This window comes from Neolamprologus brichardi, chromosome 14 (assembly GCF_056152115.1).
Source record: "Neolamprologus brichardi isolate AB-2024 chromosome 14, ASM5615211v1, whole genome shotgun sequence".
In the NCBI taxonomy this organism is placed as follows: Eukaryota; Metazoa; Chordata; class Actinopteri; order Cichliformes; family Cichlidae; genus Neolamprologus; species Neolamprologus brichardi.
This window is the reverse complement of record NC_142117.1, coordinates 32,190,488-32,215,484: the sequence shown is the minus strand read 5'-3', so window position 1 is coordinate 32,215,484 and position 24,997 is coordinate 32,190,488. Positions and strand designations below refer to the sequence as shown.

The 24,997-nt window shown below is 38.4% G+C and overlaps 1 protein-coding gene across 11 annotated transcripts in view; it reads right to left on the bottom strand.

Moving 5' to 3' along the window:
* The window catches only part of tenm4 (teneurin transmembrane protein 4), a 149,061-nt gene extending 124,304 nt beyond the window's left edge, over positions 1-24,757 (bottom strand). For 10 of the 11 annotated variants that reach the window (XM_006796627.2, XM_006796629.2, XM_006796630.2 and 7 more), the window contains exon 1: positions 24,287-24,757. The gene's annotated coding sequence lies outside the window, so the exon portion shown is untranslated. Of the gene's footprint in view, positions 1-24,028; positions 24,128-24,286 lie in introns of those variants that run through there. The other variant, XM_006796628.3, reaches the window with a different exon arrangement.
* Between the last annotated feature and the right edge of the window lie 240 nt (positions 24,758-24,997).

Sequence of the window (24,997 nt, the reverse complement as noted above, 5' to 3'; positions counted from 1 at the left end):
ACAACAAAGAGCAAAAAAATATATAATACAAAAACAAAAGAAAAACTGCATCCAAATTTGTCTCAAGTGATCATTTCTATTTGGACTTCAAGTCTCCTGTAACTGTGCCAATACATATCTCCTTGTGCAGGGCTCAAAGAAAAGCCTGTAGTACACAATATAGAGCACACTGTCAAATGTAACTTAAGTTACTTCATAAAAGTAGCTCCAGCCTGTTGTCTATAATTGGAGCATTTAGGGCCATCCACTAGTAATCAGATCATCTAACCCATATTTTTCTTCAAAGTGCAATCCCAGCATCAAGCTGCACGTTGAAAACACCCTGCTCTATTTTTTACTCTGTGACAGGTTGTTGGAGACGAGGTTAATAAACGGCCACCATGTTGCTCTTAAGGAGTGGAAGAACTCCCCGCAAGCAGAGTGTGAGGCAGTGCTCTTGTACTGCTGGATACCAATTACAATCTTTTCACACTGGGGTCCAGAGATTTCCTCATGATAACTCATGTAGGGACCGGACAAAGAACTGCACTGCAAACATCACAGACTTAGCAACGTCTTGCTATCACCAGTGTCACTACAGGAGTCTGTATATCTGAATATAACTTAGAGGACTTTTTTGGGGAGGTTTTCTTTTTTTCCTTATGGAAAAAAATCCCATCATAGGCAGTGTAGTGGCTCTGCAAAGCTGAATTTCAGTGTTAGCAGCCCAAAAACTAATAGTTTTAGTCCATTTATGCAAGGATTTATATGCATTATATGCAGATGCATTCTCATCTTTGATCAAAGTACAATACTGAACCTTAGAAGGTGCTGTATATAATAAAAGCATCAATCAATCACATAAACTGCAGTCATTAGGTTTCTTCACAACAGCAATAATAAAGATCTTAGCTGCACTTTGCAAAATGAATCAGCTCGAGAACATGAGACGCATGCCATAACCTGATGCACAACAAGAAGCATACACGACCGTGTTGAGACAACTAAATCTGCAGCTGCTCAATATCAACAGTAAAAAATCAGCACACGCAGCAAAGCTAGACGAAGGGTTCCTGCATGGCAATGATCTTACTCTTAAGTGCTTAACTGAGTCATCTCCACAAGCCCTGCTTTGACAACCACACACCTCCCACATCTCCCATCTCAGCAGCCTCTGGGTGGGGCTAATCACCCTGTAGCTTCATCATCGACCGGATGACAGCTCCGGCTATAAAGATGCAATGTTTTAAAAGGCGTGGCTGCTGCAGTGGCCTACTGTAAACAGAAAGCACCCATTTTCTAGAGCTGAAAACAGAGCATTGCAAAATTGCATTGAAAAAAAAGGAAATCTCTAATAATATTGATCATGAAGAAAGAAATCCATTCTCCCATCCTCTCGGTGCAGACAAAAATTCTAAGAGGATTTTCTTGGGGCACTAAGAATTTGCATATGTTGATTTGCCCTCAACTGATTATAACATGAAATGGCTGAAGGGTAGTTTGGCAGTGCTGTGTTGACCTGCACAATCCCCTTTCGCTGCCTCTAAGGCACCAGAGGTTTGCACTCTCTGATCCCACCGGCTGCACATTAGACAGTGCTGAGGCCTGCAAAAAAACCCTCACGCACAAACGCCTGTGCATTTTCTTTTTTGGCTTATCTATTATCAGTCCTTAAAGCAGCTTTTATTCTCCAGCGAAAGCCCTGCGTTATATGTTATTAAAACAACAACAACAAAAATCTAAATCCCATATGTATAGTCTCTTTTTTAAGCCATTTTGATTGTTTGCGCATAAGAGGGAAATGCCCTTTCATCTATCAGGCCAGGGCACTGCATCCTCTTATATATAAATTTAATTCTCCGAGTAAATTAGGATTGATCACTACAGCTCTAGGCCACAATCAGCGTTTGTAATTTAATAACAGCTCGGCCCTAGACAGAAAAGGATACTTCCATAAATAAAACCATATGAGAGCCAGCAAGTGCCTATAACATTCGGAGTACATTTGATTACCATCTCTCTCTCCACAGGTGTGCTTTTAGCCTTCTATCTTCAAAGACTGCCAGTCTAATACAATGCCACACTATGTGCATCTTCACTGTTGTTTTCCTGCGCTAAAGGGTTTTACATCATACTTGCATCAGCGGATGTGAGCACCCCATGCTGAAGTCACTGCTAAGCAGGCAATGCCCATGGAAGCCAGGCTGAGGTGATCCCAGTGAGACAGAATCTGTCAGAAGCGCCGTGCCCGTCGACACCCAGGGTAATAAATTACCCAGAATTAACACGTCAGCCTGCGCTCCACACAGCAGCCGCACTCGGCTCACACCATGCTGCTTAATGGATCTATTAACCAAATGGATACAGGGGTGCACTGCTTCCAGACTTGGATATTAAGTTATTGTAAAGCTACCAAAATGTAGGCTGGCAGAGTCTGTGTACATGATTGGTTAAGAATATTATTTAGAATTATTATTTTAATTAATTTCAATCTAGTTTAATCTACTGTTTTATTGATATCTTTTTCTCTTTGTGAGGTGACCTTGGGTTTTAGAAAGGCGCCCTCAAATAAAATGTATTATTATTAGTAGTAGTAGTAGTAGTAGTTATGAAATGTATCAAGGTTTGGTCTTCACTGATGCTTGCACAGTATTTTTCAGCATGCTACCTTTGGTGGGTAGTTATAATGTCCTGCACTTCAGTCAGAAAATCTATGCAAAAGTACACTAAAAATAGCAGCATGCTCAGAGGCCATCTGCAGTGTTCCCTGTGTCACCTGTTTGGGAATTCCTCTGGGATGTGTCTCTTGGCCTTTAAGGACATACTTTGCTATTGATGTCTAGCACTGATGGCAGGGGATATTTAGCAGACAATTCAAAATGCCCACTGCACAGTCTGTACCTGCTTGGCATCTCTGGCATGCAGCCAGTACTGTGACATGTTGACAGCATGCCACACGGCACCAGGCAATTTTTGACCAGAGCTCACTCATCACAAAAAGTAAATAGAGATAAGAAAGAGAGGCTTCATACACCTCCCATTTCTTTTTGGAATTCCTGACTGTGGCACGGGTGATAGACTCTAAAGAAAACACGTCCTTTGTAAAAGAATAAACAAAAATAAAATAAAAACTGAGACTAATACTTTATTCTGAATAAAATGCCAATGGTCTTTTATGGGCTACAATAACTCCCACTGCTTTAACTTTCTAAAGAAAGTATCATTTCTTCCTCCTCTTTCTCTTTCTTTCCCACTTTTTGCATATTTTGCATGCATCAAGGAAAAAGACCTCTGGAGTCAAAATGAAATTTTTATGAGTGAGAATGCATCAAACCTGAAAAGCAAAGATGTATGACTCTTGAATGATAAAACCTTACTGAAAAGTTTGGTACAGTGATCGAAACTTTTGCAATTTTAAATATGTCATTTAAATCACTTGATGCCCAACGTGGACGGGATTAATCACCAGTTATCCAAGGCTGCGCCCCCCATGCTAATGCATTCCTTGATAATTCTGACTGCAGTACACAGAAGTATTTGATCTGATTTCTGATGTTGCCAGGTCCCGATAATCAGCAGCAAAACGGACTTTGCACTCTACTTGGGTTCTCACTTGAAAATGACTCAATAACTCTGATGTGTAACATGATATTTGTTACAATTTTTCAAAGATTTAATCCAAACAGTGAAAAGTCCAAATAAATCATAGATTCTAATTAAAAACTACTTTCAGTAGCATCAGTATAAAAAAAGCAGTGTGGCACCTTTCCTGTGGGCATGTCTCTCAAAATACTGCCAACCTCACCCTAGTTTGAAGGGTGTCCAACCACTGCTGCCAGTCAGACCACATCCAATTTGTGAATTGTTAAGTGGCGATGAACTGCGATTAAAACGGGCTTTTCTGAAAGAGCAAGAACTGCAAGAGAAATGTAGCCATGGAGACCAATTCAAATTTTGAGTACCGAAGACCCAAAGGTTTTACATTTATTTCAGAGTAGTGACCAACTTTAATACAGTTCCAAGTTGTGTTTCAAAACACATGTACTCGCTTGGCTCCATTTCAAGTGCAATCCACAACTCAGGCTGACTCAATTCCCCAGTCGAGCAAATGTCAAGAACTAAAACAGGTCAATAATAAATAACAATCCAGTACCAATTAAATATCTAGAATAAACAAAAAAACACCCTAATGATCTGACATCATGATAAGCATTATTGGTTAAACAAAACCTGTTTTTAAATGATTTTGCATTGAATGAAAACCTTAAAAGACAAAAAAAAATATCAAGATTGCTTTTTTATTCTTTTAGGAAACAAATTGAGGAAAGAAAATATTGGCATGCTGGGGTTGAAAATTATAATCTGCACTTCACAGAAGACAGACAAAAGGTGATTTTATTTTATGTTTACACTTAAAAATAAATCTAATACAGTCAGCATCTAACAATAACGGAATACTTAAATGTGTTTTAGAGAACATTGGAAATAAACTTTGTCCATACCAAACTGATGACGGACATCACAGTAAAACCTTCCCTTCTGAATGCAGAAAGTGAGTGCCATAAAGGCTGAAAAGAGAAAAGACCTGCTCAAGAGCACTCATCATGCCCCCTTTTAAGTGGGGTCAAGAAAGACCATGTAGAGTCATGAGCATGAGCCCTCACCAAAAAACCCCACTCTTACCAAGCGTACCATGCAGCATGTCTTTCACACAAAGACCAGGCTTATTCCTTTGCACTCATGGTGCTCTCTCCTGAAGCCTCCTCTGAGGTGGACCTGCTTAAAGTTTAATGGGAAAGCTCATGCAAATAGAAGACCTGCATGAAAAACATAAACTCTCTGCTCAGGATGTGACACAGTTAGGGAATACATTACAACGCAGGACAGAAAGATCTGCAGGCAAAGGAAGAAGTGAATAAAAATACTGAACAAATAACACTTAATTGAGGTCAGTGTGATTGAACGCTGCAAGGCTAGGATGGCTTTAGCATAGGTTCCAGATGGCAGGCTGTTATTTCACTGTGCCCTGCTAATACTGCAGGATTCAATGCTGGTAACCTGAGTGTCCCCTGGGCCCCCTGGCTCCTCCACAGCACTGAAATCAGGGCCAAGCTCCCTTCGCTGCTTCTCTGCAGGTTTACTCAACTTTGAAAAGGGGTGTGTTTGGATATAGTAGTGGAGGAGGGGTGTGTGTGTGTGTGTAGGTGTGTGTGTGTGTGTGTGTAGGTGGGGGTAGTGCAGTGGTGCTGGAACAAAGCATGTTAACACCATCTCTGTGTTTAACAAGTTCTGAAACAAGCAGGGTTTTTCCTTCAAATCCTCATTGGCTGGTGTTTCACCACTCCACGACACAGGAGAGAATCCTAGAGTTCATACTTCTCTTTCTTCTCCTTTGCTGCTTTTAACTGACTGGAAAATACTCATTGTACAACTTAAATGTCTAAGACTAACATTTAAATATCACTCACTGCTAATTCCTTGGCATCTTTGGAAATGACTTTAAATCCACTGCATTCATGTGCTTTGATTTTTGTGTTAAGATTAAAAAACATTTGACAACTTGGTGACATTTACGGCAACATTTTTATTTATCAAATTTCTGTTATTTTCTTGAAATTTCCCCCCAGCCAAATACACAACCTGGTTGTAAAAACCCTGTAGAGCTTTTAAATGCTGTAAATGCAAACACAGCAGCATTTTCATATTTATATGTACATCTCTCATACGTATCAAGAACAAAAAGTCTCACCAGATATGTTGTTTACAGATTCTGCCCCAGTGGATGTTCTTGTAAACAAAACAAAAAGGCTCAGAGCATGAAAATGTCATTCACACAAGGAATATGCTATGGCATTTTTATTATATGCATGCAAGACTGGGGTCAACCCAAATAGATTTAGCCCTGTGGTGCTGACGGTTGCTGAACAGGATATTAGAGGAGGCAAGTGCTTAAAAAGACCTAACAATGAATGGTAGATGTTTTCTATGTCATATCAACTCCGGAATAATTTAAAAATTGTACAGTATTGTGCAAAAGTCTAGAACTACTCTTCATTTCTTTCTGACTTTGGTTTTTTTTCTTTTTTTTTTTCTACATCAGCTGATTTTCAGTTTCAGTTTGTTAAGCCATTTAACACTGACCTGGAAATTATTCATGCGTAAACTTTGGTATTATAAGCCTGCCACAAAAATGCATAATTGGCTCCAGTCTGTTTAGTTGAATCTATGAAAAATGGCACAGATAAACAGAGTTTGACAGAAAAAGAACAGCATTTTGCATCAACGAGGTGAAAAGTTGGCATATGTGCAATGTGTTCTTAAAAATAAAATAAAAAAACTGGAAAACTGCAGGAAAAAAATCCAGTAAAGTCCTGACACAGGACCTAAGAGATACAACTGGCTCTTTGGTTGGTCCAGCTAATATTTGCAGTCAGGCTATGTATGGCCATCCAAAATACTGACTTTCAAGCTCATTAGAATTGTAGAAAGTCACCTTTTGCATTATATACTATATTAAATCGCTGCGGCTATTTTATATTTTCCAGGCAAAATATAAAGAAATAAGGGAAGGCTCAAACCGTTTGCACAGTAAAGTATTTGTCTGTAAAGAACTACTTGTGGGTTCGGTGATACGCAGGTATGTGCAGTTTATTGTGTATATATAAAAAAAAGACTGGGTCTTCCTATATAGTGTGTATTACAATACATGTATTTTCTTGTAGTCACCACATAGAAAAGAAGCAACCATGACAACAAAACAAAACTAGTGTAGACGATTTACCATGAAAATAAACACATGAGAAATTTTCATATGAGCAGATTGCGATTATGGTTCAGCATAGCTCATTTATGGTTTCAGACAAGTGATTTGTCTAAAATATCCAACAACTATTTATATGAGAACTCACTGAGTTGAGAGCCATGATCTGCTCGGTTTTAAACTTGCGATGGCCAGACCACTGTATCTTTTCATAACAGCCTTGTTGATCATTTTCTTTTCAAGTTATTTAAAATTGGTAAAAACTTTCTGCAACACTGTTCACAGCCCACACAGCGACATGAAGTCCTTGAACCGACGTTAACAAATAAAAATAAATCACTGAAACAGGAGTTATGAGCCTGCCAGATGACAACAATAAATAATTGCTGCTATAGGTCAACTTGTGTTCTACACAACAGCGGTTTCATTTTTACTATGACTTTCTTCTAACTCAGCATACCAGGAGCGTTCCCAGTCATGATCTAAATCACATAAGCTCCTCTGTGTGTTCAAACACATGCAAAACTATTCAGGCACATATAGCACTCCTCTAAATAAAGCGGCTGAGAAGGCTGAGAAGAAAATAAAGGGAACTAAAGGTCTGACTCACACCAACATTAGTCTGCACAGAAGTTGCACTTTGAGCTGAGCGTTTTCATTTTTGTCCTCATCTCACACTCTTTTGCACTTTCCACATTTTATTAGCACATATTTCTTCAGTGCACTCTTTAGAAGAGCATCCATATAGTGTTGTGACCAACACGTCTTTGTGAGAAATTTACATGTTTTAGCACCATCTGGTCTTTATTGTTTCTGGGAGTCTGCCATGTTTTAAGACTTCTAAAAGAGACTGACCTTGGGTGACTGCAGCATACAATCAATTAACAGCTCAGCTGCAACAATAAAAACACAGTTTCACAGAGAAATTATGCATTAATTAAAACATAATACTGAATGCATTAATTAAAACATAATACTGAATGCATTAATTAAAATATTAGACTGAATGCACGCTAATCTTTGTAAAATGATCGAAAGCGCTTAGGAAGAAGCGACGATAAAATATTAAAATAACATGCATTAAATTCGTCACCGGTTAAAACGTGCAAAAATATGTTTGTCTTATTGACACTTGTTTTACATTTGAAGTGGAAATCATAAAAGCAGATTAATTAAGAGAAGAGCTGATTAAATCGGATGTATAAGAACTGTGATGCTACCGTATCATGGATAGTGATGATAACTGGGCGTAGTTGTGGTAATCGTGGAATAGCAGATTCATCAAACTACTGGTTGGTCCATGAGTATGATTAAAAAAGGAAAAAAAGAGAAAAAAATATAAAAGGAAAAAAGAGGAATGCAAATCCTTCTGCTTTAAAATGAGCCCAAAAATCAAGTGAGCATTTTCACCAAGTTGTCATTTTACACAACACTGCATTGAACAAAGAGAAGCTGAGCAATACAGACACAAGGCATTGTGTGGGTGGCACAGTGGGCAAGAGGGAGAGACAGAGAGTTGCCAGCGCTCTTTTACTACTGATTAAAGCAGATCACTTTTTCTTAAATACTCAGAAATTAAAGGACAAAATTGAGGACAGTCAGATTATTTAGTTTCCTAACATTAAACCTCGGGCTGCTCGATATAAGGATATATATCGGATGACGATATAAAAACGTCTATCGTTTCATTTTACACTATCGTTTGTTTCGTGGTGTCGCAAAATAAACTGTTTACAGCAATATTTTTTCATTATTTTGATGGTCGCTGTAGTGCCTATATTAATTGCTTAAAGTTCTCTCTTTTTCTTATATTTAATATAACCACACTACAGACAGACAAGCGCTTGTTTTTATGCGTTGTACGTTAGCAACAACCGGTAAAACCACCGCGCGTCCGCTTGTTTATTATCCACATAAACCTTTCACAATAAAGCTCAAGATTCTGTTGAGACTTTTCAAAATAAACTGAATCACGTGAAAGATGCAGAGAATTTACGGATGATAATTAAAAAAGAGCCGTCAGGTGCTAAAAAAATAAACCTTAGACTCAAACGTTAGAACAGGCTTTTCCCCGCAGCACGCCGTGTAATAAATACTCACAAAGAAAACGGCGGCCGTTACAACCTATGTCTAAAAATGTATCGTTTCATGCATCAGTTAAAAGACTCGACTCCAGGTATGCAACGCGCAGCTGGAAACACTTCACGCAAGTCGAGCTGCCCGAGATTCACAGAATTTACAGAAAATGTTACATTTTTGTGATTTATCTCCTTATCGGACGATAGATGTCTTAATATCGGATATAAGATTTTGGTCATATTGCACAGCCCTAATTAAACCAATTCCAAACAAGCAGTACATGTCACAGGAATTGCGCACCGTGCTGCTTGTGTTAATGATTGCAATGTGACATTTTGGCAACACAGTTCTAGATCAATGTCTATTGAACATGTTTTGGGAGCAGACAGCTTCCAAAGCTTGTTGTTCAGCTGGAACACCCCACAGCCAGGAGCAGCTAAGTAAGGAGTGACTTTACCAACAGCTTTAAGATAAGAATGGTGCAACATGGGTGTCACTTTAGATCAAGAAGCTTCATCATATATAATCTATCATGTTATACCAGAGCACATGCACAAACAGCATCACCTCTTAACCAGTAGTTTTTTAAAAAAAAATTTAACTGCAAGAATCTTACAGGAACATTCATAAAGTGACATCAGGAAACTGTGCACACATATCACTCATTTTCACTCACAGCTTCTGGGTCTGCCATCTCTTTTTTACCAGAGTGAGAGAGTGCTTGGGGTTCTTCTATTTTGCAGTGCCACTTTATGATTTAGGCTGATAGGGTGCATGTATTTTTACATAAAAATACTTTCTGCCGTTTTAAAGCAGATGATTTCAAACTGGAAGAGGCTGTGAGGGCACTCAGTAGAGTTAGTGGGTTTGAAGTGCATTGAGCAACTCTGTTGATCTACAGTGTTAATGCATGCATGCTGTGGCAACCCCCATTACTTATTCAGCAGTGCACATGTACTACATATAAAAATGACAGCAAAATACTTTAGCCTGCAAATAGGATTTCTGAAAATGCAAGCTGGCTGTGAAATTAGGAATAAGCTCTCTGATCCAAGAACACATTGCATTATTGTGCAAAAGGTCATGTGTCGGTGCACAGGACCATCAAACGATTTTTATGACCAGTAACTTCCTTCAGCAGGAATTGCAGCAGCAATTTTGAACATAACTTATGATGTCTACTAATAGTTATATGTACAAAGAAATACGTGTAACTGTAAAACAATACTCAAAACCCGACGTACCAGTGATGGTGAAAGTTTCTTTCTTTTCTGGAAAAGCAATATCACAAGTGGGTGCAGTGTCTTCACAATGTTCCAAGAGCCATGCAATAAAATGACAGCACAGATACAAAAACATTTGTTGACTAACCACAGCTGCTGTTACTTTTGATGCAGTGATTTCACACTTAAAAGATTTTAGGTGAGGTATCATTTAACCTGAGTGACTAGTGATTCTGCATACAAAAGGCACTTTTAATCAGACGTCACTCTGATCCACTGCTTATGATACAGCATAATCCAAGAACCGCGTTTCCATATGCTGCGCGAAAGTCTAATTTCTAAAAATAAATCCAGAAGCAAAGCTTTTGAGTCAAACAGCTTTCATCTAAGTCTACCTGAATACTGCCAGAAACAAAATACCACAGAAGCAGTTCATCGAAGCTCTGCAACCGCATGCTATTGCAATGCATCTGTCATGATATGTTCTCAAATGTATTTTTTTGAAACATACTATTGCTTTCAACTTTTTAACTGGTTAACATAACGTCCTATTGTGCAACAGATTTTTCTCTAAGAAAATACTTAATAGCAAATGGAGTGTATGTGTATGATGCAGGGATCTCTGCGAGGGAAAAATGAGTTCAGTCACCCAAACAAAATATTATCTTCCTTGTAAAGTGGTTGTGAATTTCTTATTTAATAGTTTCAACAATAGAAATGTTGACGACTGCTACACAAGACTCCTCTGTGTGCACATACAGTCAATGGAAAAAGGTTTTCATAGGACTCTGTGCAGTACTGAAAAGGTAAGTACACTGCGATTCAATAGCATGTAGATCCACCTTTAGAAGCAATTTCTTGAAGTAATCATTTCCTGTATGTTTGTATCAGAGCCTCACATGATTGTGGAATAATTTTGACCCACTCTTCTTTACCTCTTATTGAGGTTTACAAGCATTCATTACATTATAAGCACAGCTCTCTTAAGGTTCTGTCACAGTATTTCAGCCGTTGATGTCTTGACTTTTAGTGGGCCACACCTCGACTCTCTTCTTTTTCCGATTTGCTGGTGTGTTTGGGATCATCGTCCTGTAGCGTTATCCAGTTTGGGCCAAGCTTTAGCTGTTGGAAAGATTCCCTCATGTTTGATTCTAGAATGCTTTGATACTTTGAGTTCATGGTCGACTCGATAGCTGCAAGGTGCCAAGGTCCTGTGGCTGTGCAAAAAGCACAAAGAATCACTCCTCCACCATTGTGTTTGACAGTTGCTATGCGGTGTTTGTGCTGATATACTGTGTTTGGTGGTGCCAAACGTCTCCACTTTGCTCTTGTCTTTCCAAAACACATCGTTCCAGAAGTCTTGTGGTTTATTCAGATACAACAGGAAGCAGTAAGCATGTACTTAGTCTTTCGCAGGTTTACATAGACGCCTGTATATGAATATGTAAAAATAAAGTATGGAAAGTGTTTTTGCATTGTTTTTCTTTTTCTAAGCATAACAAACTACTGACAAATAATATTTCAGTTTTTTAATAAAATAAAAATGAAAATGTATGGTTTTCAAAAAGGCAAAAGGTAACATAAATCTAATTCATTTTGACTTTGACATTTGACTCTAAGCTCTGTTGCTTCCAGCTAACTATGCATGAATGTAAATCATCTCATCCACATCAAAAGTTGGCAGCTTAAGTTTCAATGAGGTTGACTATGTGCAGGCTTAATGTTGCTGGGGGGGATTTTTCACAGCCACAACACTGCATGCCACACTAAGTTCTATTTACACTGCATCCTCACAGTAGGGGGTGACCACCATGATGTCACATAATGATCCCGGCTTGGGAAAACTATCACGCCATGATGGATTGTGTGAGCATCACGGGGTATAGATTGGCACAACATCTTTATCTAATTAATAATCTGATTATTTACTTCTGCTTCAGAGTAACATGTCAATGTCCTTTTGAATTTGTTTTGTCCCTGCATTTCCAGTTAAACAGATAATAGCAAATGTTCTGATTTATGACAATTCAACCTACTGATTGAGTTGTCATGAAATACTGTAAAAGCCTAAGGGCTTCAAAATAAAAAGCCCTTCACTGGAGAACCACTACAAAGCTTTTGTTGTAAAGCTGAAAATTCTCAATTGTGGAGTGCTGACTTTTTTAAAAGCATCCAAAATTGATATTTTAGTACATTCATTGCTAAATCAATAAATACAACAAAGAATAAGTGAAAGAAACACTTCACCAAAAAAACAGTTTGTAGTTACAGAGGGTACACGTTTTGGACAAACAGCACTACCAAATTGAGCAGCTCGCAGCCCTTTTAATGAAAACAATCACATTGCAATGTCTGCACTGTCATTATGGTTGCTTTGTGACTGACACAGTATGTGGACCCAGCCACATGAGCATCTGCCAATAGAGGATTTGCAAGAGTTCTTAGAAAAGACAGAATGTCCATTCAGTTTGAACATGGTTTACTTGTACACAAACTGCTTAGTTCCACAAATGTGCTGTAAATGAGTCCTGTCGGCCTATTTAAACACTATATATACAGTACACTTATATATTTTTACAAGACAATACAAAAAAAATCTACATTTTTATCTTGACTCAATAAAAAAACAAATACACTGCAGTACGAAACAGATCGTAAAGGTTCTACTGTATGTTCTGTAATCACTATGCACGCCTACTCCAGTAGAGTATTAAGAGCTACATGGTAAGTACTATATGTGCTCCGGTATAGGATTTGGATTTGCTTGCCTAGACAACTTGGCAAGGTAAGTATTCCCCGAGGTCTTAAATATCACAGCTTTGGTTGATTATTTGAAAAGAACTTCAAACTAGCAGGTCTAGTCAAATTTGCTCATTTACTAGTCTACTTTGATGATTGCTTATATAATTAGTGCAACACCATTTTGTATGATACAATTTTGACCCCGAGTGCATCATAAAAAATGACTCTTCCAGATAGGTTATAATTACTGAGAAAGATAAGCAATTTTATAATAGCCAAGCCATATTTAAAACCAGATTTTCATACAGGAATTAAATAAGTTGACAATAAAGCTTTTTGTCAACTAAATTACACCCTCATCTTGAATGTTAAAGTGCTTAAAATCAAAGCTGCTCAGATTTACACCTTGGCACACAGGAATTATCTCCTCACTAGTGTGAAACGCCATTAACACAAATACTGTGGTTAAGCATAAGCCTGCAGAATGATGCTATTGCATAATGGTCATAGCTGTTGCCATATTGAAGTCATGTACGTATATGCAATAGTTTAATTTAGATCAAAACGTGTCCTATTCATAAAGGAAATGGTGCAGTTACAGGTCATTAACAACAATGTCACTTGATTCAATAACAATGATGTGCCATAGTATGGGAAAAATTGATGTGCCGATTAATAGAAAGACACATTATATCACAATATATATATATTTGTTATTAATGTAAAAGTGATATTTTATTATTCCGGGTCAAAACAGCATTTGGATAAAGTGCTTGGGGGGAAAACAACCGTTTAAATAACACACACACGAACACACTATATGTGTATACTCCTCTATATTCCTTTTTATGCCTATCAATATCACTTTCATGGTTTAATTTTCGCCTCTGTTGTTCTAAACTCTCAATAAAACAACATCTGCATGTAGGCTACTGTAGCTCGTGAAAGAAATACAAACAAAGCAAATGCTTTGCATCTACAAGCATGCCAAAGCGCTGTGTTGCTGCTTAGTCTTTGCTGCATACAACAAGTGCATCTTGGCAGAGCAATGTCAGCAGCAGCCAAAATCTTCTATTCTTGTCTACATTGTTGGTTCCATTATTCTTCCAGTTAGGCAGCCATGTGGATAAGCAGGCCACTGTAAGTTTCAAGTGCTCCGATAACAATAAAAATACACAATAACCAGATTGCAGACACTTTCACGAACATAAGTCAGACACAGGGTAACAAGTCACATTAGTAAAACACGTGTTTGTGTCAAGTAGTCCACTGTGAAAATATGTTTGCAATCACAATGGCTAATGTAGCTTGTAGGTGATCGCATAAACACATGTCCATCAATGTTTACAAAGCTTCTTACAGTGATTTATGCATTTTGTTGGTTAATGTAAAGTAAATAAAACTCACACCTGTATTGTTTTCTCTATTTGAATTTTGCATGGGACAGGTCAGCAAACTTTGCTTCCATTTTTAGTGATGACGTTTCATTTTTGAACAATGAGGCCTGTCACTAAATGTCATCTTACCACTTCCTTGCCATCTCGTCACTCTTTTCACAACTTGTCACATTGAAGCCCTGTCTGTGACATGAGCAAACTGCTAGCTTCCTTCCAGGCAGGCTAGTGGGCTTTATTAATATTTATAGAATAACAGCTTAAGGCCATCCCCCTTGAGAGCTATCACTCCACTTTGCTGCCTAACACTTGCAAAATATATTGACAACTTCTTTTCCACACTTCCCTGCCCCTGAAATCCCCCCAATGCGGGTGCAATATGCAGCAGGTTTCAAAAATGCCAGTTTTCTGAAGGAACAAAGACTTTTAGTGCCATTTGATTTAAAAAACTTGCAAATCTGTGGAATCTGAATTCAGTTTGGAAGGAAAATTTTAAAAGGGACTGGGTTCTTTTCTTTTTTTCAGACAATCATAATGTTATGTCACGGATGTCACGATGATGTCTGACTGGGTGATGAAAGAAAGCGCTGCTGACAGGACTTTGATGACTCAGATATAACCAGCCAGTTTTAACCAGTTTTCAGTCAGAAGTTTGGACCAAGAACTTTATGGCACAGAAAATCTTCCCATGTAGTTAAACTTCAGTAGCTACAAAGAGGAACCTTGACACCAAGTGACACTTGCAAAGACAAAATCAAAATCAAAGGGGATTGTTTCCTTCCTGAAACAACATCAGATTAGTTGGATTAGTAAGACTCAAAGAAATTAAAAGATAATTTCACCAGTCCTTTCCCTAAATAAGTGTTTCCAGAGCTCTACTGATGGCTACAGGCAGACTATATTACCCCATGGTAAGCGTTCCCCAGGCATACAAAGGTAAATAAAACTGCGTTCAGGTAGCAGCTGGCAGTAAACCCCACAGTGCTCTTCTTATCCATGAGCTGAATTAACATACTTTTAGGCTCTTATCCATATGACACTTAAATATTATAATCCTATATTAAAGTAAAAAGAGACCCCCTGCCAAACACAAACACACATACACACAAACATGCAAATCCCTATGCTAATAGCCAAATACATACAGTACAATAATTGAACAGTTCATATTAGCGCTTTCTACATTTTAGAGGCATATAAAGTCTTGGACATATAATTTAGGAGACAAAGTACTAACAGATGCTGACAGCAAGTGGATGCCAACCTTATAAAACACTCTGATCTGAAAATGTTTTTAATTTCTTTAAAAAAGGCTTAATCAGTCAGGAGTATGATAAGCTTCTAAATGTACTGCATCTTCCCTTTCATGTAGTCCTAAATCACATCCTCTAAAAATGTCTCTGTCACAGCAATCATAGCTTAAACTAAAAGCAACAAATTAGTGTGAGATTAGAGTGGGATTCAGGACTGAAGTCAAGCACTTTGAAGCTAAATCTTACAAACAGTCTGTAGCACTGCAGAGTAAAACGTTAAACTCCAAAGTAATCACGATGCCTACTAAGACCTTAATCAATCTCAAGCCAAATTTAAGCAATATAAGTTAAGATATAATATTATATAGTATACTACGGCATGTATGTTTTGTTGCCCAACAACCTGCTAACCATTGTCACAACTAAACACTGTAATCCAGCCTTTCATGAGTAGATCTCATTCATCTCAAACAAACAAAAAGTTCAAATACTTACTGCATTTACAAAATTAGAAAACATTCAGATCTGTTTTCAGGCACTACAGTTTGGTAAAAACATCTCTGCTGAGCATTGACTAAATAACAGCTATGTTTGTTCCAGACCAAACACAATCTACAGTCTCCAATTTTCAAATCAGGGTAGTAACAAGGCCCGCTACCACCTGTCACAGCAGGTTATTCCCATACATTAAACTGTCTTCTCACTTGCGTTTCAATTCTCACGAAATGTATGATTTGAGACATTTCATAAATATGCGTGTAATCAACATATCAGTGCAACTGATGTTCTTGCTTACCTAATCTTACACCTACATTAGATGAGCGGGACATGTAACCCTGGAAACCTAGAAGATGGAGGAGAAGCTTCCAAAAAAAGTTGATGCTGTGAAAAAGTCTTTTTTAACCAAAACCATTTATCTTTTTGTTGACCTAAACACGTGGTTTTGATGACTAATTCTAGCCTAAACTTAAAAAAGGGACTAAGAACCAACAACCCAACATGAGATAATAACCAACTTAATGTAGATTATTACTGAACCACTCCTCACACAGACTACTGTCAAAATGTACATTTTTAAAGTTATTTAGAGATTAAATTTATTTGTATTAGAAAGGTACTAAGGCTTAGACAAAATATGCTTCCCTCAAAATGTGTCTGAGAATTGAGTTTCATTGGACGGCATAGTAATTTTTAGAAGAGGAGACAGGGTAAGCCACAGCAGAGGGTGGTTACTTTAATAAACTGGCATCACATCTTTGCCTTCAGCAATGCTGTTCCTTCTTGCACCATGTAACATGAGCCTGGGACAGTTACACAAAGCAAAGGGTGTTTGGACTTGGGTGGCTGGCACTTCTGAAAAACCAAACTAATACAGGACATGAACTCATTTTTCGATTTTCAGAGCTCTGTGTCAGCACCCCCTATAAATCCGTGCAGTGATTCAAATAAAAGTATGGCACTGGCATTGCTGTGGCCCTATTATTATTCATAACATTATATAGCCATATTGACTTCTTATTGTATATGCTGCTTTTTCAACTGCAAATCACTGGGGTTTAATTACCTGCAAATTAACTGCTGTTTCACTATCTTGCATAAGATTATCCTGGTCATGATGAAATGCCACACGGGACGCTGTTCTGATGGGAGGATTCGAAGACACAGAAAATATAAGATGCCACTTTGTTAGTGTGATAGATGCAAGGAACGTGACGCCTGCCAGCTAAATCACCCTCATAATGCGACTTTCGAACGCTGCAAGGACATCTTATAATTCCTGTCACTTTCTCAAGCTCAACATGAGCTGAGGTTCAGTCATCACATTACTAGCTTTTTCATCTACTGTCCATAGCTGTAGCAGGCCACAGCATATACACGCAACAATGTGAGTGGGGCAAATTGCTGCACTGCATTTAACTCAAGTGGTGTAAAACACATTGACCCGACAGTTGGGCAGAGTAAGTCTGTGAGCAGTAGTTGAGAGCAGTTTGAAATGGTCAGCCTCAATTTTTCTCCATCAGTGTAGTTTTTTTTTAGTGCATGATGGGCAATCAAACAAAGGTTTGGAAGGCCAGGGATGTCAAATCTGCTCTTTTAGACCAAACTGCTTGATAATTTCCACTTTGACATTCAATGTATGACACATTTTAGGCTGTGGACCATCTCAGTTTGCTTAATTTGCTGCCTCAATGGTCCATTTTGTTTTGCATTTGCTTTAATATATTTTGTTCAAATATTTGAGCAAATTCTACTTAAATGCTATTTCACTGGTCTCAATAGAGTGATTATTATCTAGTGAGCCTTACCAAGATTTGGTTTTGGTTTATGTAGTGCATCTAAACCTTCAAGGAAACAGCTGAGCTGTGGACATGCAGCTCTGCATACGCTTTGGGTGACAAGAGACCCAGGGGAATTTATTTCCCAATTCCTGCTTGAAGACAAATGTAGGCTATACCAGCTGTCGTACTTCAAGTCATGGTTAACCTTGTTGACATACAGCAATGAATCATTTAGCCTAACATAATTAGTCAAAATAAGTGTACTCATACCAACTTCAAGAGTAAAAACTCAGGGGAACCCGTGGATTAGAACAATATAACATGCAAGGCACAAACTAGCATTGTATTGGGTACAAGTGAATAATTGAATGCTTTCGTGAATAAATCTAAGCATGTTAGAATTCAGATTTTTGCCTCATGTGTGATCTAACACTATATTTCTATTAGATTATACTGCAATTCTAGTCAAGAAAAAAAATAACTTTAATTTTAAAAAAAAATAATTGCTGTTTTGACCGCTATCTTCCTGGAAAAGACGTTGATGGTTATAAGGAAAAAAATCTGTATGTGTATTTGTCCCGTCTCCTTTTTCTCTTCTCTTTCCCCACACCCAAAACAGGTCAAGGCAAATGCCTGCCCCTGCCCGAGCCTAACTTTCTTCCTATTAAAAGATAGTTTTTCCTTGCTATTGTTGCACAAGCCTGCTCATAGGGGATCGAATGATTGCTGGGTTTTTTTCTCTGTAATACTGTAATGTCTTTACCTTATAGTATAAAGTAGTTGAAGGCTGTATTTAAATAACAGTGAAATCATCATCATTTATTTATATAGCACTAAAAACACACCTGGTGCCAAAGTGCTGAACAATACAACTATAAATAATGATAATAATAATATAAATATAAAGATGAACTGTTTAAAATGACAGCATATTTTTGGTACAACCACATTCTGCAACTGTTAACTGGCAAAGATCCTGCGAGCACCAACACCCTTTCTTTAACTGTTAAATTTGACATTCTTAAAGAAGGACAAGTGAGAAATTATCATGAAACTACCTGACTATATCCTGGCGTTCAAGAAGCTGCCGAATACGCTGGGGGCATTATCATCTGAGAATATGGAGATAAGCTCAGAGAACAGTGTTTGCACTAAGTGCACCTGGTCCTCTAAAATGGCCTCATATTATTTGGCTGTTAACAACCATGCAAGGCAACCATCAGATCTAATGACCCTACTGAGATGGTCATTCGTCCCATTACGTGTCCAGAACCATATTTAAATGTGGGAATGAGATCCTGTCAGTTTAAGCCATGCTCATGCTTGCTTTCCTCTAATTTGTGAAAAAGAAAATAGGATAACAAAGCAGACTAAGATGTTTGAGATTTATATATTTCAAAGTTCTAACTTCTAAATCCTGGGCAGTACTAATAATTGGAATTACTCTAGAACTAAGTTTCTAATAGCATTTACAATTTTTTTTAAGCAATGAAGTGTTGTCAAGATAATATTTATTCTAATAGAATATATTGATAAATAAAAAATATTTTATACCATGTTCTATCCATAGGCAGAAACTGCCACAGTATTACATCTGCATTTTTAGATAAACACAAGAAATGGTTATAAAATGACAGAATACAAGTAGTTGAGGCACTGTGGTGACTTACATATTATTCAAATAAAATCAGACTGGTTGTATGTTGTCTGCACACATGTTCAATTCAATTCAATACAATTTATTTATTTATACAACGCCAAATCACAACAACAGTCACCTCAAGGTGCTTTATTTTGTAAGGCAGACCCTACAATAATGCATACAGAGAAAAACACAACAATCATATGACCCCCTATGAGCAAGCACTTTGGCAACAGTGGGAAGGAAAAACTCCCTTTTAAGAGGAAGAAACCTCCAGCAGAACCAGGCTCAGTAAGGGGCGGCCATGTGCTGCGACCGTTTGGGGTTACAAACAAAGCCATTACCTGTAACCTAAAGTAGAAGTGAAACTGTGAGTGAACAATAGGAGACAGACGTTATGTAAGGTTTTTGATACGAGACAGTAGAAAAGGCAGCTGATAACAATAAAATTGCAAAAAATGACCACTGAAACTGATTCAAATATTCTCAATCGATGTAAAATAATTTTACATTTTTTTGAGAACACAGCTGCAGTTTTGTTTTATCTACTTCTTTTTTGTTTGTTCGCTTTAGCTCTCTGTAATTCTGGCCTAAAGTAAACGTTTGAAATTTGAATTTGTGCTTCGTGAGAGAGCTGAAATTCTGACACATCTTTTATAACCATCTAATGCAATTAAAAGGGATAATGTTAATTTTTGGCAGCTATTATTTATTCAGGGTGCAGTTTAAGTTTGAAGGAGAGGTCTCGTTCAACCTTCCTTTGATTTGTCTCTAATTAAAATAAAAAGATATACTCTGGTGCTAAGTTAATGACTTTAGCTATTACATTCAGACACCCTGTGGTTATATTCATGAGCCTGCCCAAGGTGTTTACTGTACACGAACTGGTGATCTGAACATGTCATTTGCAGAAGCAGGAAACAGACCAACAAGTAGCCAGTGGCAAGAAAGAAACAGCCGCTGCCAATGATGTTACATTTCTTTAACAAAGTCTATTTTTTTCAAATCTTTCAAATCAAATCAGTGGCATAGACAATAATGTTATATCCAACAACAACACATAAAATAACAGCAACTGGTAAGAAATTTCACTTAAAAAAATATAGAAAATAGTCTCTGCGCAACAGAACGGCTGGTTTTAAGCCATAAAAGATGATTAATGCATGAACCATGGCTATCACTATAAATGTGCCCTTAGTTCAACTAACCACTTTACTTTGATTTTTCTTCTTTTCTATCTAAAATGAAATCAGATATGGGAGGATAACGTAGTATAGCGTAAGAAAAACAGGCTAGTGCTCTGTTGTGCCACTGAGCAGACAAGCATATATCAAAGTAGAATTTGTAAGGATAATCAGTACAACACCTGCAAGTTGTCATTAGCTTCTGCAGCAGCGAGAGTCATCTTAAAAAATTGCTACACGCATACTATGAAATGTCGGACACAAAGGGGAGTCTGTTGCCGTGTTCCCAAGAGGAGAAATACTATCCTGTGTCCGGGGGCTCAAGTGCATAATTTCACCCTCAATCTCACTCCTCGAATACTTTGAGTGATTCTGACTTTCAAAGCCCCATACAGGTGTAAGATTCCACTTCTTTTTTTAAATGATGCCATAAACTGCAACACACATTCAAACAAACAAAGGATTTCAGCACACCTGACGTGAGATCAAATGTTTGTTTGTTCATATTTCCCTTCATTAATAAATCTGTAAGAGAATAATATTAAATTAAAAAAGAACCTCTTTCTCTCTTTTTTTATCTGGAACTTTTGGATTTCTCTTTGTTTACCTAGTGAAATGGGCCCCAGCGCAGTCGGCACAGCAGCAATACAGCATCAAAGTTAACTTCTTGAGGTATGTTTTTTCAAGGAACCGAAACCACCAAGGTGAATTCAACTGGGAACTGCTCTGCATTGCAATTTTCAGCCTCTTTAGTTGTTTAAAAAGTCCTTAGCTTTTTCAGTTTTTTCAGGCACTTGTCACTTCACATTTTTGTTGATTTACCAACTCACAACAAACCCCATGAAGCTTTCTAAAAGCACTAAAACAGACTGCCTCGGAAAAAACAAGAGTTCTATTTTTAAAGTCAGGTTGACAAGTCCCTGCTCTTTTACTTCAGTTTCGTGCATGTCCAATTAGAATGATTCAGCATAAAATTCACAAAAGATCTGAGCTAGTGTTATTAGTAGTACTAAGGAGGAAGTCTGATTTTCCAGAAACAACTGCTATGCTTGATTAGCTGGTCATTTGGTAGCACCACATGCTTTTGATTTTTACAGTGTCCTCGACTTGTCACGCAAAGTCTGGAGCTGGCATGTCAACATTAGGAAAAAAAATAGAGGTGTTTGTGCGCGTGTGCGTTTGTGTGGGCACGCTTGAGTGAGAAAAGTGTGCACGTATTGCTTAGCTTTCATGTCGTGTAATCGTGACAGCTAGCCATTAGCTCTATATGTGATAAATCACAGCATGACAGACTGCAGCTTCAACTAAACATAATGCTCCACACTAGATAATTCACCTCTGCCTTTGTTGCACTCAGAGCTTCTAAGATGAAAAAGCATGTGGATCACACACTGTATAAATTAGCAGAAAAAACTAAGAGATAGTATACATGGAAAATATCACAGATAGTAGTTTTGACTTTATTGACACCCTGATCAATTTAAGGTTTTTAGTCGAGCAAAACAGGTAAATGCTGTATTCCTGTCCATTTAAATAATGGATCCATCATTTAAATGGATGTCACATCCTGCCTATCGTCGTGCTCTTCCCACTGATCAAAGAGGACGTACTCTTCACCCAAACGTGCTACCATTTTTGCTCCCTAGATGATGGTACAGTTCCTACAACAATTATTACTTGGAATACACAATATCCCCCCTGGAAAACTCCATGGGGAATGAACCATTTCATTGTTTCCTCTCTGTCATCCTTCTGCCCCCGAACACTGCCGACATTAGTTCAAACACAACAATCGGTTATAGAATATAACAAGGTCCAACCACAACTTTGATGTCATCTTTCTTTCAGCCAGCTGTCCCTTGGAGAATAGCTGCGCATTCAGTTCACAATAAAATGACAACTAAGGCGAAAAGACATGCAACAGATTTTTCATTTGTGACCACAAAGGGAGGGCTGTTCCCTTTCTTATCATGCAGAGAACTAGTGCTGAGACTGCTTCTCAGAGCTCATCAGCACGACAAAGACAACTGAGAGAATGCAGCCCTGTTCTACAAAGGTTAACCTCGACGGGACCTAACAACTTCAGACTTCTCATTTGATGTTCACTCCGAACACTTGCCATAGAGGACACAGGGCCCCTGGATTCCCCTGGCTTTAACCTCTCATATCAGAGGTCACTCATCCCGCTACTACCAATGTCACTTGTGAGTTCTGTTCTGTGTAATCTCGCCACGTACACAGAGTAGTTTCTTAATGTTCTGGTTGACTAAAGCAAGTCTTGAGAAAAGCTGGACTATCAGCAGAGACAAGAAACACTGCAGTACCTTTTCTCAGTTTATTCTTAAAAATGTTCCCTCTGACAGGGAAACTTCACCAACTACTACTTATCAGACTATGTGACTTTAAGAGTGGCAAATTGTTGATTATTCAAATGCATGACAAATGCATTCTAATCTGTTTGATATCAGTTTATGTTTTGTGTTAATTTTTTTACACAACTCTTTGGTATGACTTTATTTCTAGTTAGACATCATTAGCAACTCGACAAAATCTATCACCGTGATGTAGCACGAGGCCAAAAATCTACGAGCAGCATACTATTCTCAGAAGTGTGGGTGTGTGTGTTAGCCTCACAACTTGCCGAGTCTGAGTGCCCTTCACTCGCAAATGTTTGTATGCTGCATTAATTTAAATAAGAGGATTTATTTATTCACCTTAGTTAATTCAGTTGGTTCGATTGTGACCCTGTGTGATAACCCAGCTTGGAGGGCTCGACTTTGGAAACTTAAAAAAAGATTTTATAAAAAGTCAGAGTGAAACAGTATTAAATTTACAGTGATGTTGTGTTGCAGTTATATTCTGACTTATATCTATATATATGTGTGTGTGTGTCTATAAAGACCAAAGTACGCCCTGTATTAATATTATTAGTTATTAATATTATTACTATTATTATGCTGCAGCAAATCAGCTATGCAGTATTCCCTGGGCCTTGCTTCATGCTTCATTTAAAAGCTGCCGACACAATTCACTAGGCTGGTACTGCTACTCCACTATAAGGCTCCTACAAAGTTGAATATGGACCCACCTGTATTTTAAAAAAGACAAGGTGTGTGTGTGGGGGGTCCCAGACACTTCAAACCCATTCATTTGCCCCGTGATTTTCACAACAAATAAATAAATAAATGACTTGTAACATAATGTAATGTCGCAGCCTACTCTTAGAGGCAGTCACTGTACAACACAAGGTTAGGCTTACAGTCATACATCACAGTATTTTAATCTACCTAAATTCAGTCCTTCCACATCCTTATTTATGTGCCTACCTCACATCATTTAGGACACGCTGCAGCCATTCCTAATCCTCAGCCTGCCAGGAAAAGCAAGTATGGACTTTTTGATCCTTTTGCTCGATGTCAGATCTACACAGCGCGATGTTAAGGCGGTCTGCAGACCCATTGGGCTGCTAAAACCGAGGAGCAGGTAAACCTACCGTGCTGCACCGCTCACGAAGCCCCCGTTAATCTCTCGCTCGCTCTTCTTAACGTGCAAAGCAAAACGCGCAGATTTACAACGAGCCAGCACAATCAAACGCTATGTTCAAAAACAACACACGTCTGTAGTGGAAGCGATCGCGACTCCGTGCGTTAGTTGTCCGTTTTTGCTCCGCTGCTGCATGATGTTTGTGTGCCGCTGACCCTGTTTTCTGCAACACAGGCACACACACAAAAATCAGTAAAATAAACCTTACCATTCTGAAGACACATCCAACGAAGCAGGCCTGTCCCGTTGACAATTCAATATTTCAGTCTGGATTGCTCCCCCAAAAGCTCTTATGCTTCTACTTCGCCGCCGTCTTCTTCTTCCCTCCCTTTCGTTTTGATAGTAACCGGAGTATTTCCACTGTGCACGACACGGTACGGCTGAAAGAAATCCTCCTCCTCCTGCTCTTCCAAGGTGCCGCTGCTGTTGCTGCAGCTGCTTACAGTGCTCTCAGAGAAGCAGCACACATGGACGAGAAAGGCAGCCGTCCAAGATGCCCATTTACATGCACAGCCCTAATTGAACGCCTTCAAAATCCTTAGGGAGAAATATGTTAAACAGTCCCCGAACACAGAGTGGGAGATAAGGTGACACGCCAGCCGACGTGCTGGGGAATGGCAAGCTGCGTGATCCCTCACGATTTACAATTACGAGTTTGGAGAATAGATGAGTGAGCGACTGTGCGTGGTCGCCCCCTTCGGTATGGGCTACTGCCGCTATATCTGCCCGTTTTTCTCCGCGGAAAATCGCTCTAGTAATAACCCTACGGGGGGGGGGGGGGGGGGGGGGGGGGGGGAGTGTTGCCCTAATGTTATTTACATTCAACACATTGTGTTTCATCCTATTTTCCACCAGACACGGAAAACCTAAGAAACATATTCGATAGATAACAATTTTAAAGGAGTAGAGACTTCCAAAA